Source organism: Protopterus annectens, chromosome 8.part0 (genome assembly GCF_019279795.1).
Source record: "Protopterus annectens isolate FY-2018-M chromosome 8.part0, PAN1.0, whole genome shotgun sequence".
NCBI lineage: Eukaryota > Metazoa > Chordata > Ceratodontiformes > Protopteridae > Protopterus > Protopterus annectens.
Window position 1 is genome coordinate 1,561,435,328 of NC_056741.1, and position 13,102 is coordinate 1,561,448,429.

The 13,102-nt window shown below is 38.1% G+C and overlaps 1 protein-coding gene across 1 annotated transcript in view; it reads left to right on the forward strand.

Annotated features, from left to right (window-relative positions):
* Window positions 1-13,102, forward strand: part of LOC122809546 (neurogenic locus notch homolog protein 1-like) — a 2,715,638-nt gene that overhangs the window by 2,447,133 nt on the left and 255,403 nt on the right. The gene's annotated exons all lie outside the window — the stretch shown is intronic.

Sequence of the window (13,102 nt, forward strand, 5' to 3'; positions counted from 1 at the left end):
GGGACCCGACATAGTGGGTTGGGAGAGGTTCATGCTAGGGGAGGTTTCTGATACTGATGTCATTGGTGCTGACTGTGAGCCTTCGGAATGAAGGACCCTTTCCATCACCTGTACAGCTGGCTCACTCAAGGAGGGATGGGAGCCTGGAACCGGGAGGGGCAACCTCGGAACCTGGGTCACATCCCACCCCGAAGAGCCCACCTCCAGTTGAGAGGTTCCGAGAGAACTGGAAGCCATTGGAACCGTGGACAAAGTAATAGGTGCCGGACTAGGTACCAAGGTATGGATAGTCCAAGCACCGCTCCAAGAAAGCATCAGTTCCATCAGAACCAATGCAGCAAGGGTGGTCAGTGCCAACAGGGGAAACACTGCTGTCAGAGCTGAGACAGTATGTACCGAAGTGGACATCGGTACCGAGATCAGGGTGGATGCTGGAGGAGGATAAACAGGGGAATATGTGGTAAAAGATTCTGAGCCAGGAGGGACGGAAGGTCTAGCTGGAATGGGCAATCCCCTAGCTGCCAGAAGCTGGTCCACAATCTGCACTAGGTCTAGTTCAGAAAAACTCCCAGTGGATCTAAAGGAGGCTGCTGAAGGGGAATCAGGTCTTTCTAGAAAGGGGCTAAACCTCTGCCCCAAAAAATGGTTGTAAGTTGGAGAATATCTTGTCCATGGCAGGAATTCAAGTTTTGGAGCCAATGGGGCCAAAGAAACTGTCAGCACCATGGCCAGGGATGGTGCCGAGGCATGTACAGTCATCAGAGCCCCATGGAGCCGAAGAAACTGTCAGCACCATGGTTGGGGATGGTGTCGAGGCATGTACAGTCATCGGAGCCAATCTGGGAAACAAGGATGGCACCGAAGTCAGTGGTGCCATGGCAGGAACCAAGTGAATATCATGGTCAGCACCGAGGGAGAGGACATAGAGCCTGGTGCCAAAGAGGTCTGCGGCGCCGGCGAAGCACGGAGCCAAGTCAGTTCCATAACTGACGGAGAGGTAGAAACCAAGTGACTCGGTTTTTCCTTATGTTTTTTTATCTTAGGAGGGGTTGACACCTCCAACCCAGATAGAGCATCCGAGAAAGGTGTCTTGAGTAAACCTTTTAAAATAAGTTTATTCTTATGTTCTGCTAATGTCCGATTACTAAAACAAGTACAAATGTCACAGTCAGCTTTAATATGATCCACGCCCAAATAGTAGACACAACGGACATGTATATCTGAGTTAGGCATCTTACGTCCACACTTATCACACTGTTTAAATCCCAACTTAGCTTTGTCTGACATGGTAAGGTAACAATGCTATCCTATAGAAACAAATAAGGGAGAAAAATACCAGTGATGTTATTTTAAAGAATGCCATTAGTAAAAAGGGAAGGCCTGTCAAAGACAGGAGAAAGGGACAGTACCAAAAAAGGTAAAAAAAAAAATTAGTTACCAAGGAAAAGGGTAAGAAATAGGCTTAGGTTATAGGCGATAGTGAGAAAAGGCTAACTTGACTAAAAATTTAGTAATTTTGAAGAAAAACTATCATAAAATTAACAATTGTCTACTTAGCTTTGAGAGAGATGGCTAACTCATCTGACTAGGAACGCGGCAAATGAGATCTGGAATAACTAGAAGAGGGGCATTGTGGGTAGGTTCTTAGCTGAAAGTTTTTGGCTTGCGAGCTAGGAAACAGCTGTATCGGTTCCGAGGATGGAACCGAGGTCCTATCTGTAATGAATAAACAAAGATTTATAACATCAGATTAGATATTTTCAGGCAGGAAATATACTCCACAGGCACCTACATGAACACACATTTCACCAGAAAACACACACTTCAAACTGCAGAAGCTTTATTCTTAAAAGATAACACAAGATAATCTGTTATTTTTTCATTTCTGATTTAGACATAACTTTAGTGACAGTAGCAATATGACTGTTAGTGTTACAGAGCTGCTCAAAGAAAAACATTGTTTCAACTGGTCATAGCGAAGAGCCAGAAGGCTGTGCTAATATACAAAGTAGCTTGAAACATCTGGCATGTACTCTTTGTATGCTGAAACGGAGATAACTTCCAACAAGGTGTAATCCTCTTGCAAATACATTACTTACACTGCTGTTTATGTTGGCATCCAAGGATGCTCCTTTACCAAACCAGCAACTTCATTGAGGAAGTATACTGCAACAGTGGAAATGTCAGCATAATGACAGCAATTGCTCCTCCTTTTAACTATAAAAGCATCCATTGTATTACATTAAAAATAAACTGTAAAAAGTTTGTATAATCCCAAAGCAGGAGAATTTTTTTTTTTTATTATTATTAAAACAAAACAATTATTGTGTGCTTTCATCTTACATTTTATTACACCCACCTCATCATACAGGAAGTCAGACCATCCCGGTAAACGAATGTTAAATAAATAAAAAAGTAAAATAAATATAAAGTGTTTCTCATAATTATACAAGCCGTTTCCAGCTTTTAAAGGTTAGCTGAAAAGCACTGTACAGTAAGAACAATACTCCACTTATGCCTTTTAAAAACGTGATCACAAGCGCTTACTGCTGGGGTGTCATCTACAGATTTTGTTATGGAATTGATACACAGGATGGAGGGATGGAGCTGCACCTGTTTTTGCCGTAACTGATCCATTTTCTTTTTTACTTTCATGTACAAATGTTTCATAGTTTTAGCTAGTAAAGGTATTTAAAAAAGAAAATAAGGTAGACTGTGTGAAATAAAAGCAGGAAAAAAGCAATGTCTGACCCAGCTCTGTTAGAAATGCTACATCTAAAAAATCCCAATTCCTATGCACCACACACTCCAGAAACCTCAATCTCATTACCACAATCAACAGAATGTGCTGGAGGGACAGGTTTATAACCCAGAGACTGCCCATGCTATGGAATAGACTCCCCATGAATGTCACACAGAGCACCTCACTGGCCCTCTTCAACAGAAATCTTGATGAGTGGATGGAAAATAGAAAAGTCACCCCGGGGATCACTCCAGTGGCTCTACTTGACAGAGGCACTGGAACTAATGTTGGGTGGCATGATGCCAGGGTAATCCTATGGGCTTGGCTTGTAAAGGCTCCAGGGCCATTAACCTAGTACACACCTATGAACCTATAAAAACATGCTGTTAAACAAACATTGAGTGCTTTAGTTTTTCATTCCGTTTGCATATTCAGACTGAAGTAGTCAGTATTTGGTTCAATAGTGTTCTCTCCTGCTGTAATATTGTGTAATCTATTTTTTTTGAGTTGCTAGTCTTTCTTCCCTAAGCATAATTTTCAACTCTGCTGATTGTACCTTGTGTCATCTAATGTGTTTGGATTAATGGTTATTCAAGCACCAAAGACTGTAGTAAGTCAATGATCATAGGATTATAGAAGTTACTAGGCTATTGGCCCTGAGGCCCTTAAAAGCCTAGCCAAGAATTTAGCACATGTTCTGACAAGTCAGCACACAATGCCCCTGTTCAGCAGGGACACAGGTGGAATCCCATGGGTGCATTTTCTGTTCCCAATCCAGTTATCCAAGTTGCACTTAAAAGGGTTAATGAGGCACTCTCCTTGACTTGGAGAGGGAGTCTGTTCCACAAAAAGGAGAGTCTCTGGGACACACATCTGCTCCTGCCAACAAGTCCTATTGATGTCACAGACCAGGTTGAGGTCACGCGTGCAGGTTACTCGAGTGGAGCCTGACTTGTTGATATGCAGCAGTCCCATCAAGCAGGGTCTGACACTGCTTTGTATGCCAGACAGAGGTCACCTCTGAGGAGTCTGTATGAGACTAAGTAGAAGGACAGGGCTTTTAGCCTTTCTGTGTAGGGTAGATGTTTGAGGCCCTGGACTCTCCTGGTGAGGAACCTCTGTTGTTTCTCCAGCAGCTACATGTGCTTTGTGAGGTACATGCCGAAAGGGGCACTGTACTTAATAACGGGTGTTATAAGGGAAGAATACAGAAATGTTATAACCTCCTTGTCTCGGGATAAGATACCCTTACTAATGAGGTGGGCCATGTAGAAAGCCTTCTGTACAATGGAGACAATATGGTGATCAAAAGTCAGTTTGTTATCAACCTGGGTTCCCAAGTCCCTCATGACTGATTGCGTGCTTAGGACCTTGTTATTAATGCGATAATTTGCAAGTACATCACTCTCCCCAAAGGGGATGATAATGTATTTTTTGGCATTCAGTTTGAGGCCATGTTTCTGGCACCAGTCATTTGATTGGGTGAGACCCTCTTGGAAGATGTCCACATCACTAGAGGAATTGATGACAGCACCCAGCTTGCAGTCATCTGCAAACCTGGTCAGCCATACCCACTGGTTTTGGCCATCACGTCAGAAAAGTATGTCCCAAACAGCAGAGGCCCCAAGACTGATCCCTGGGGTACACCACTTGTTACAGGTGTACTGCTTGTGGTAGCTTCTCCTATTTTGACTAGGTGGGTTCTATCAGTGAGCCAGTTGGCTACCCATTTGGTAACATATGGATTGTTGCCTAGTTGAGAGAGTTTATCTATTATACCTGAGTGGGAAACAGTAGCAAAGGCTTTGGCCAGGTCAAGGTAGGCAGTGTGCACCATCTTCCCCTTGTCCATGGCTTTGGTGACTGTTTCAAACAAGTTGACCAAATGTAGCAGGAATGACCTCCCCTTGACAAAACCAAACTGTGTGGGATCGAGTGTTTCAAGGTTGCCAATGACCTTGTTAATGAGGTCCATGATAATCCATTCCATGGCCTTGCAGATCAGACTAGTTAGGCTGATGGATCTATACTTTCCTGGAGCAATGGACGCTCCACCTTTGTGCAAAGGGATGAAAGGGGATGTCCTCCACTTGGCAGGGATGAAGCCAGTACTCAGCTTTGGTTGAGCAGGGTGCCTAATGGTGCTGCAAGTTCCTGGATGAGTTCATGTAGGATGTAGCCTGGGATGTAATCAGGTTCCAAGGAGGCTGTATTTTTTGCCTTTGAGAGGGAAATGATGACTTGCTCCCTAGAGATAAAGGGAGAGGCCCAGGTGCTGGGGATGTCCTGATTTACTGATGGGGGGGGACAGAAGGGTGACATTTTCATTGAACCTGTCTGCTAGCAGGTTAGCTATATCTATGGCATTTGTGTATGCAGTGTCCTTGACCATCAGTTCTGGGCAGATCTGAATGCTTCCTTTGAGATTATGGAAATATGTGAAGAAGGCCTTATGATTATCTTTAGTAGATGTGACCAGTTTGGACTCAAAGTTTGCTTTGGAGGATTTCACTAGTGCTCTTACTTGCTTGTTCAGATGAAGGAGAGATTGTTTCCAATAAGGCACCTGCTCCTTCTTGGTCCAGAACAGCAATTTGTTTCCTTTTATTATAGAATTTATTTATGGCAGATGTCCACCAGAGACAGATTTACTCTTCCTTCAGGAGAATGACTTTGTCGTGTCTGGTATTCCTGATTCCGTGTAGCTATACAAATGTTCGTATAGTACTGTTGTGTAATTGTGGACATATGTGCCAGTTCCTATGGAGGGGAGGGGACTGTGAAACTGTTTATACCTTCCCTCACGAGGTTGCAATCAGCTTTGGAGAAGATTTTTTGTTTGATCCTAGCTGGGGGGGTTACTTCAAAAGCAACTGCTTTGTGGTCAAATCTTACCAGAGGATGACACTGTAAGGATGCTGCAATGGGAAATCATACCAGTTAATACAGTGTCAAAAATATGATCACCTCTTGTGTGGGTGTTGACCAGCTGGTCCAAAGCATTTGCATATTGGAAATCAAGGAATCTCTGAGCATTTGTGTTTTACCATACATACATACATACATACATATATTTCCAGCACGGGCATTAATGCCCTTCTAGCTTGCCAATATACCAAAACACTTGTTCCCATAATAAGTATCCAGGCTATTCTTAAAAATATCTAAATTAGTACTTGCTTTAATGTAATTTGGTAATTTGTTCCATGCATCAGCTACTCTGTCAGATAACCAATAATTCCTAAAGAATCTTCTACATAGGTTGTCTGATGATTCTACATAGGATGCCTGATGATTCTACATAGGTTTCCTGATGATTCTACATAGGATGCCTGATGATTCTCTAGTACTTTTTGTTAACCCTGAACATTCCCAGAGGTAGTTGTCACTAAATGCCCTATATACCTGAATAAGATCTCCTCTTAGATATCTGTAAGAGACACTGTACAAATTCAGATATTCTAGTCTTTCATAATAACTTACATTTTCACATCCATGCATACCCTTGGTTTATTTCCACTGTACACTTACTCATGCTTGTTTTCTTATAGGGTTTCCATATTGTTATTCCAAATTCAAGTTTGGATCTAATGTAACTAACCAACAATGACTTCATTATTTTTGATTTCCTAGACTTTATAAATCTTTTTATACAAACTATAGTTCTATAACTATCATTAACCAATTGGTTGATATGATTAGAAAAACTCAAGGCTAAATCTACCCATATATACCCAGGTCTTTAAATGAGTCTACAGTTTCAATTGCTGTGTGCTGAATTAAATATTTACCTTTCAGTTTATGTCAATGAAATCCCATATGCTTAGTTTTTGATGTATTATCAGCATATTACTCTCCTGTGCCCAAATGGTCAATTTAGTCAAGTTATTTTGCAGACATGTCTTATCTGTAACACATGTAATCAGTTCACCCAATTTCAGGTCGTCTGCATATAGACTGTAGAACACCTCAGATGAAAAAGTTAGGACTGAAAGATACAATCAACAAGTAAGGGCCTAGGACAGAGCCCTGTGGGACACCTTGGCTGTAACTAAGGATATCGCCTGTCCAGTTGCTGTATGATACTTGCCATGTCCTATTTGTAAGCCATGCAACTATCCATCTTATCAACAGTACATCAATACCTAGTTGTACTAAATTATTGATCAGTGTTTTGTGTGTGTCTCTGTCAAATGCTGAAGTTAAATCTATATAAATTACATCACAGCACAATTTTTCTGTCATAGCTGTCATTATTTTGTTATAGAACATCATGCTACAGGTGGTAATAGATCTGTTTTCAACATATGCATGCTAATATATGGTTTCAAGTCCCAATCTATCCAGTTCTGACAATAACTTATCCAATATTACCTTCTCCATTATTTTTCCACAACATGAAAGTAGACTTAGGGGTCTGTAAGACTCTGGGTTTGTCCTACTCCCCTTTCCTTTAAAACAGGTTTAATAAGTGCATGTCTGCAGTCTTGAGGAATCTCCCCATATTTATATCACATAGTGATAAATAGATATGATGGTACTGTAAGTTCTTGCTAAAGTGTTCTCAGGTCATTGTTACTAATTCCGTTTCCTCCCTGCGCTTTGTTTGGATCCAGTTTGCGCAGATCTTTTTCAATATAATCTAATTTGATTCCGATAGCTGGGATTACCTGGATGTCACTAGGACAACTTACCATCCCTTTTGTGCAGTCAAACTGTTTTGCATAAGATTATGTAAATATATCTATAATCTGTTGTGTCTGAAAATAAATGTTAGAATCTGCACACAGTTTATCAGTTTGTGTCGTTATTCCTTCCACATCTTACATATCTATAAAAAGGTTTCCTATTATGCTCAATATCTTTATATAAATGTTCTTCAAATTTTTCTTGATCTTGTCTGACACGATGCTTAATCTGTTTGTCCAGCTTTTTTATTTCAATTTTTAAAGTTGTAGTTCAACCTCTCTTCCATTTCTTATATTTTGTCTTTTCACCGTAATCAGATATCTTGTTCTAATGGAATATATCCACCTGATGTTGTATGCCTAGATCCTGATGTTAAACATTTTTTTTTTTTTTTTGCACTCAAACAATTTCTCTTTCAAAACTGTTCACATTCCATCTGCAGTTTTTCCACCAAACACCTCAGTCCAGTTAGTTTTACATAGTGACTGTTTTGCTTCCATATAATCTGTAATTAACTTTCTGTGGATTGCTTAGATTTCAGTTTGGCAGAATTATCTAGCAACAGATTAACCTTTAGAATCCAATGATCACTGCACATCAGTGGTGGTAAAACTTGACTTGAAGTTATAAACAATGTCTAGTATGTTCTGTCCCCTGGTAGATTTTTTTTACAATCTGAAGCAATTGTTGCTCCTGAATATACGCTGTGAATAATTTCCTTGTTGAATCAATATTATTCCAGTCTGCTTGTGGTAAATTTAAGTCCCCAGCTAATATTATTCTTCCACCCTGTATTTCATGCAAGAAATGTATGAATTCCTCTAGGTCATCTGTACTGACTTTGGTGGTTTATACACTCCAACAATTATTATATGTTCCAGAGTTGTCTTTATTGTCACATTTACACAGTCTATAGTATTGGTGTTAACACTGAATATATAATAATCACAAGTCTCATAGCTATCTTTAATCCCTATTATAACACCTCCACCTGATTTTTGTTAGAATGTCTGTTATAGTAAAAACATTTATACCCTGACAGAGCTGGTTTCCAGTCATTGTTCTTTAACCATGTTTCACAAACAATAATGCTAAAACAATGACAAACGGCAGGACAATGGGCTAAAGCAAACCCAATAATTTATTAAAATACGTTAGCACTTTTGTTTGTGTCAAATAACAAACTTCATCAGACAAGTGTGTTAGTAAAAAACAACATTTAAATACTCATTAAGCACTTGCCCAAAAATAACGGAAATGACATAAACCCACTCTTAAAGGAATAGTCATATAAAACTATATAATTATAAAATTCACTTATTCAAACTTAAAAAATGATCGTATACATTACTAAATTCTCAGCATATTACAAAAACTAATAGTACAAAAAATAATACTAAAATGACCATCTATGAAACCATATAATAATAATAACAGCAGCAGCATAAACATATACATATATATATATATATTTATTTATTTTATTTTATTTTATTTTACATTTGTTAACCGGGGGTGTCTGACTGAGCCGAAAAGGCCGTTTTTCAGCAGAGGCCCGGGGAGAAAAGCTCCACAAAGAAAAATTACAGACACATTTAGTTATTTAGACATGATCAGTATACACACAAATTACAGGAGACATGTTTTTACAGTGGTATGCGGCACATAAACAGTTACAGTGGAGAAAACAAACAAAAAAATATTAATTTTAAAAATAAAGGTAATTAATAGATTTGTGGTGTACAGCTGAAATTTGGAACATAGGTAGAATACATACATAGTACACAGGTACAGTACATACATTGTAGATTAGCCAGTGTTTGTGAGTAAGATTGAAAACTATTATCAAGTGCTCTAGATTTTGTATGTATGTGTTATCCGCTTTCACTAGCCTGGGGAGCAACCATGGCACTGCCAACTTTCCTTGAGATGTTGCCTGATGAGGTCTTTAAAAGAGGCTTTGGATGATGTGTTTTGAATGCTTGTAGGGACAGAGTTCCATTTTTTAGCCACTGAACTACTATATAGTGCATCTCCAAAGCTGTTGTAGATGTTGGTGACTTCTAGTAGTAGTTTGCTTGATGATCTGAGTCCTTTTGGCTGAATGATGTTGTACTAGGTTTTTGAGGGCAGGACACTTATTGGGGAGGTAATAGATAGAATGACAGATGCAGAGCTGATTGTAGGTTAGGAGGTTGGGCAGTTCAAGCCAGTGGAGCTGTCACAAAGCAGTACAGTGATGAGTTCTATATGAGCAATTTGCAGCAAAGCGGGCAATTCTGTTATAGCAGGCTTCCATTTTGCTTAGTTCAGTTTTGTTGAGATTAGTCAGAACGGGAGATGCATAGAGTAGGGTGGATAGAAGTTGGGAGCGAGCAATGGCTGATCTTGTGTTGTTGGTAAGAAATGGCTATAGCATAAATACATATTTTATGCTATATAATGCATGCATGTTAAATCGAAAATAAAAATATATTTTATACTACATAATACATGTAAGTTGGATCAAAATAAATACAAATAACTAAGCTGTGCATTTAGTATTATGAATAAATATGAAGTGTTAAATATAAGCACTACATCTTAATCACTATATTACAGCTGATAAAATGTATCTAGTCAATGCCTTTAATTTTAAAATACTGTTGATAGTACAGTGTTTATTAACCCCTGGCCATCCATATGAATACAACCATATTTGCCAGAACAATTCAGCCTTGTCTAGTTGCAATGACCATGGGCCGCCCCTGAAATTTTCTTTGATTTTGCTGTATGATACAAAACTGAAAAGCATGATCATTATAAGTGCCCACGTTTGGCAAATGCATTTTTTATAATTTTCTTTTCTTATTGCATACTGATGCTCATACAATCTTTCTTTAAAAGCTCTTTCCTTCTTGCTAACATAATACGGCGGGCATTGTTTGCACATAGCCAAATATACAACTTTTTTAACTATTACAATTAAACTGTCCCTTTATTTTATATTTAATACCTCTTACCTCAAAAAAATCACCCACATATATAAAAGGACAGTGGTTGCACATACCACATTTTTCATTCCTGTGAAGCTATTAATGTTACTCAAACTCAAATCTTCTGTAATATTTTTCAAACTGGTACTTTTCCTTGCCACCATTCTGAATCCATCCTGCAATTTTTCATTAACTTGTCTATCCTCATTTATAACCACCCAATTTTTAGATAATATTGCTCGAATCTGGTGAAAATTCAGTACTGAATATAGTAATAAACATTGTTAAGTGCTCCTGTTTACTATTTTGACATTTCATAACAACATTATTGTTAACATTATTTAAAATGGGCACAAAATGTCCATTCCACCTTTTATATTTAACCTCCTCATATAATTAATTTAATAGCTTATTGGGCTAACCTCTTTTTTGAAACATTCTCATCAAATTCTTGCATTCAGCTTCAAATTCCAATTCCAGAGTGACCATTCTAGCAGCTCGTACAAACTGTCCTTTTACTACCCCTCTTTTATAATAACATCAATCTTGTGAGAACGTAGCACATTTTCCAATAAACAAAACTTTATTATTAATGCTCCTAGCATTAACAACCATCAGAGATGCTTCAAATGTTGCTATCCGTGAGCTGTTAAATTTTCAGCATGGCAAAAATCCTGCCTAATGTTTGTCAAATATTGCAAAATACCTGCTGCAGAAATTCTCTTCCCTGATCTAGACAAATGCACACCATCCTGCCTGAACATATTTGTGCCCAAAACAAGGTTTGGATGCTCTACACATTTCCATTTTTTAAAACAGGACATTTTTTCCATGTAGGTATTTACCCAAAAAATCTTTTCATTCACAGTGACCTGACTATCCTTTCTACTGGTGATTTGTGAAAAATACGTCCTAACACCAGTACAAGCAATGCTATCTAAGAGGGCTGTCAGTTCCCTACTAACAGTCAAAGAATCATTGTGAGTGACATCATTTGTACCAACATGAATAAAAACAGATCCATACTTCCTTACATTAAGGCGTTGCAAGGCTTGACTCACATCTTCTATTTTCGCTCCTGGCAAGCATAAAACTATTCGATGTTCATTTTCATCTCTGCAAATATAAGTATCAGTTCCTCTAATAATTAAATCTCCAATTACAAGAATATTTTTGCTGGCCAGCTCTGAAAAATCTTCATCTTCTAATACAGTAATATTTGCTCTATCAATTGGTACGAAGGGTAGATCTTCATTGCAATTAGTCTTATTAATCCCACTGTTTTCATTGTGTATTAAATTCTCATCCAAATGGTGGTATAAATCCACAGCTTGAGCCATCATGTAGTCAACATCTGTCATTCTACTCTTTTTTCTTACAATAATGTTCTTCAATTCTTCCACGTTCAATTTTGATTTCTTCCTTTTAACCTGCCCCTTGCTTCATTTTTTGTACCTTCTCCATTGAAAAGGCAATGTCTTTTTCTGCAGACTGAAGGTATTCTGATAGACAAATATCATCATTCCCTGTCACCAATGTGTTACATAACTAAGCAGTGTCCTTTTTACTACACATTCTCTTTCCTTTACAGTCATTAGTCAGTTTCTTTTTCTTCCTTGTTATTTGTTGTGAACTTCTTCCTTTCTTTCTTTTTTTGTTTCCTTCTAAACAAACTGGATCCTCAGATTGCTAAATACTTGCATCCAGAATTCCAGAGTTGTCAGCGGCATCATCTTGTTTCATAGGGGTTGAATGATCTTTGCAGAAAATAGATGCATCATTTCCTAAATGTGTTCTATTTGTTCTATGCCTAACATTATTTAGTTCATTAGTCCAGTCATTAATATATGATACAACAGTTCTCCAAGCCATACCAATTGCACAAGTGCAGTCATCATCATCAAGTCTAGATTTACTTCTAACAATGGTAAGCAAATCATACAACTTTTGACATGAGGAACACAGATCACCAGTGTTATCAGCTGTTACCTTTAAATATGCAAAGCATTTATGACACTGTACAACACATTTGTGCATTAGCAAATCATTAACAGCATACTCATTTAAGGAATCCATATTCAGCATCAAATGAATAAAATATTACAAAAGAAAAGAATAATCAAAATCAGTAACCAGAGAATTCAAAGAGAACTTAAATCAATTTATGTGGCAAAAAACCACACCAGCAATGTACAACTAAATAAAGTACAGTAAGTTGTTCTGACCATACAAGTTCTACAAGCCAGACAAAAGTTGTACTTCACTATCAGTCACAGTAGCACTTCTTTTTGACAATAAAGATAAATAAATCACAAACCAAGATGTTTAGATATCCTCAGGATTTTCCTCTCTGCAGTCTGTGTAAATTTATAGCTGTCTAGGCCCCTAGGGGGGTGGCTACAGCTTGCCTGTCTAAAACCTACCCATTTCTAACAACCAAAAGTGAAATTAAAGGTAAAACAACAAAATAAGTAAAGTAAATCGTGTTAACAAGCAGTCCCTTCCTACCTACAAACAGTGAAAAAACAGTGATAACAAAATACAATATAAATTCAAATAAAACTTCTCTTACCAGTCAACTCCACAGTAAGTCACAAACCAAGAAAGGATTGTTTAGATATCATGAGTAGTTCTTCCAGTCTATGGTCTGATAATTAAAATCGCCCACGGTCAGGGTTGAATCTTGATAGATTCA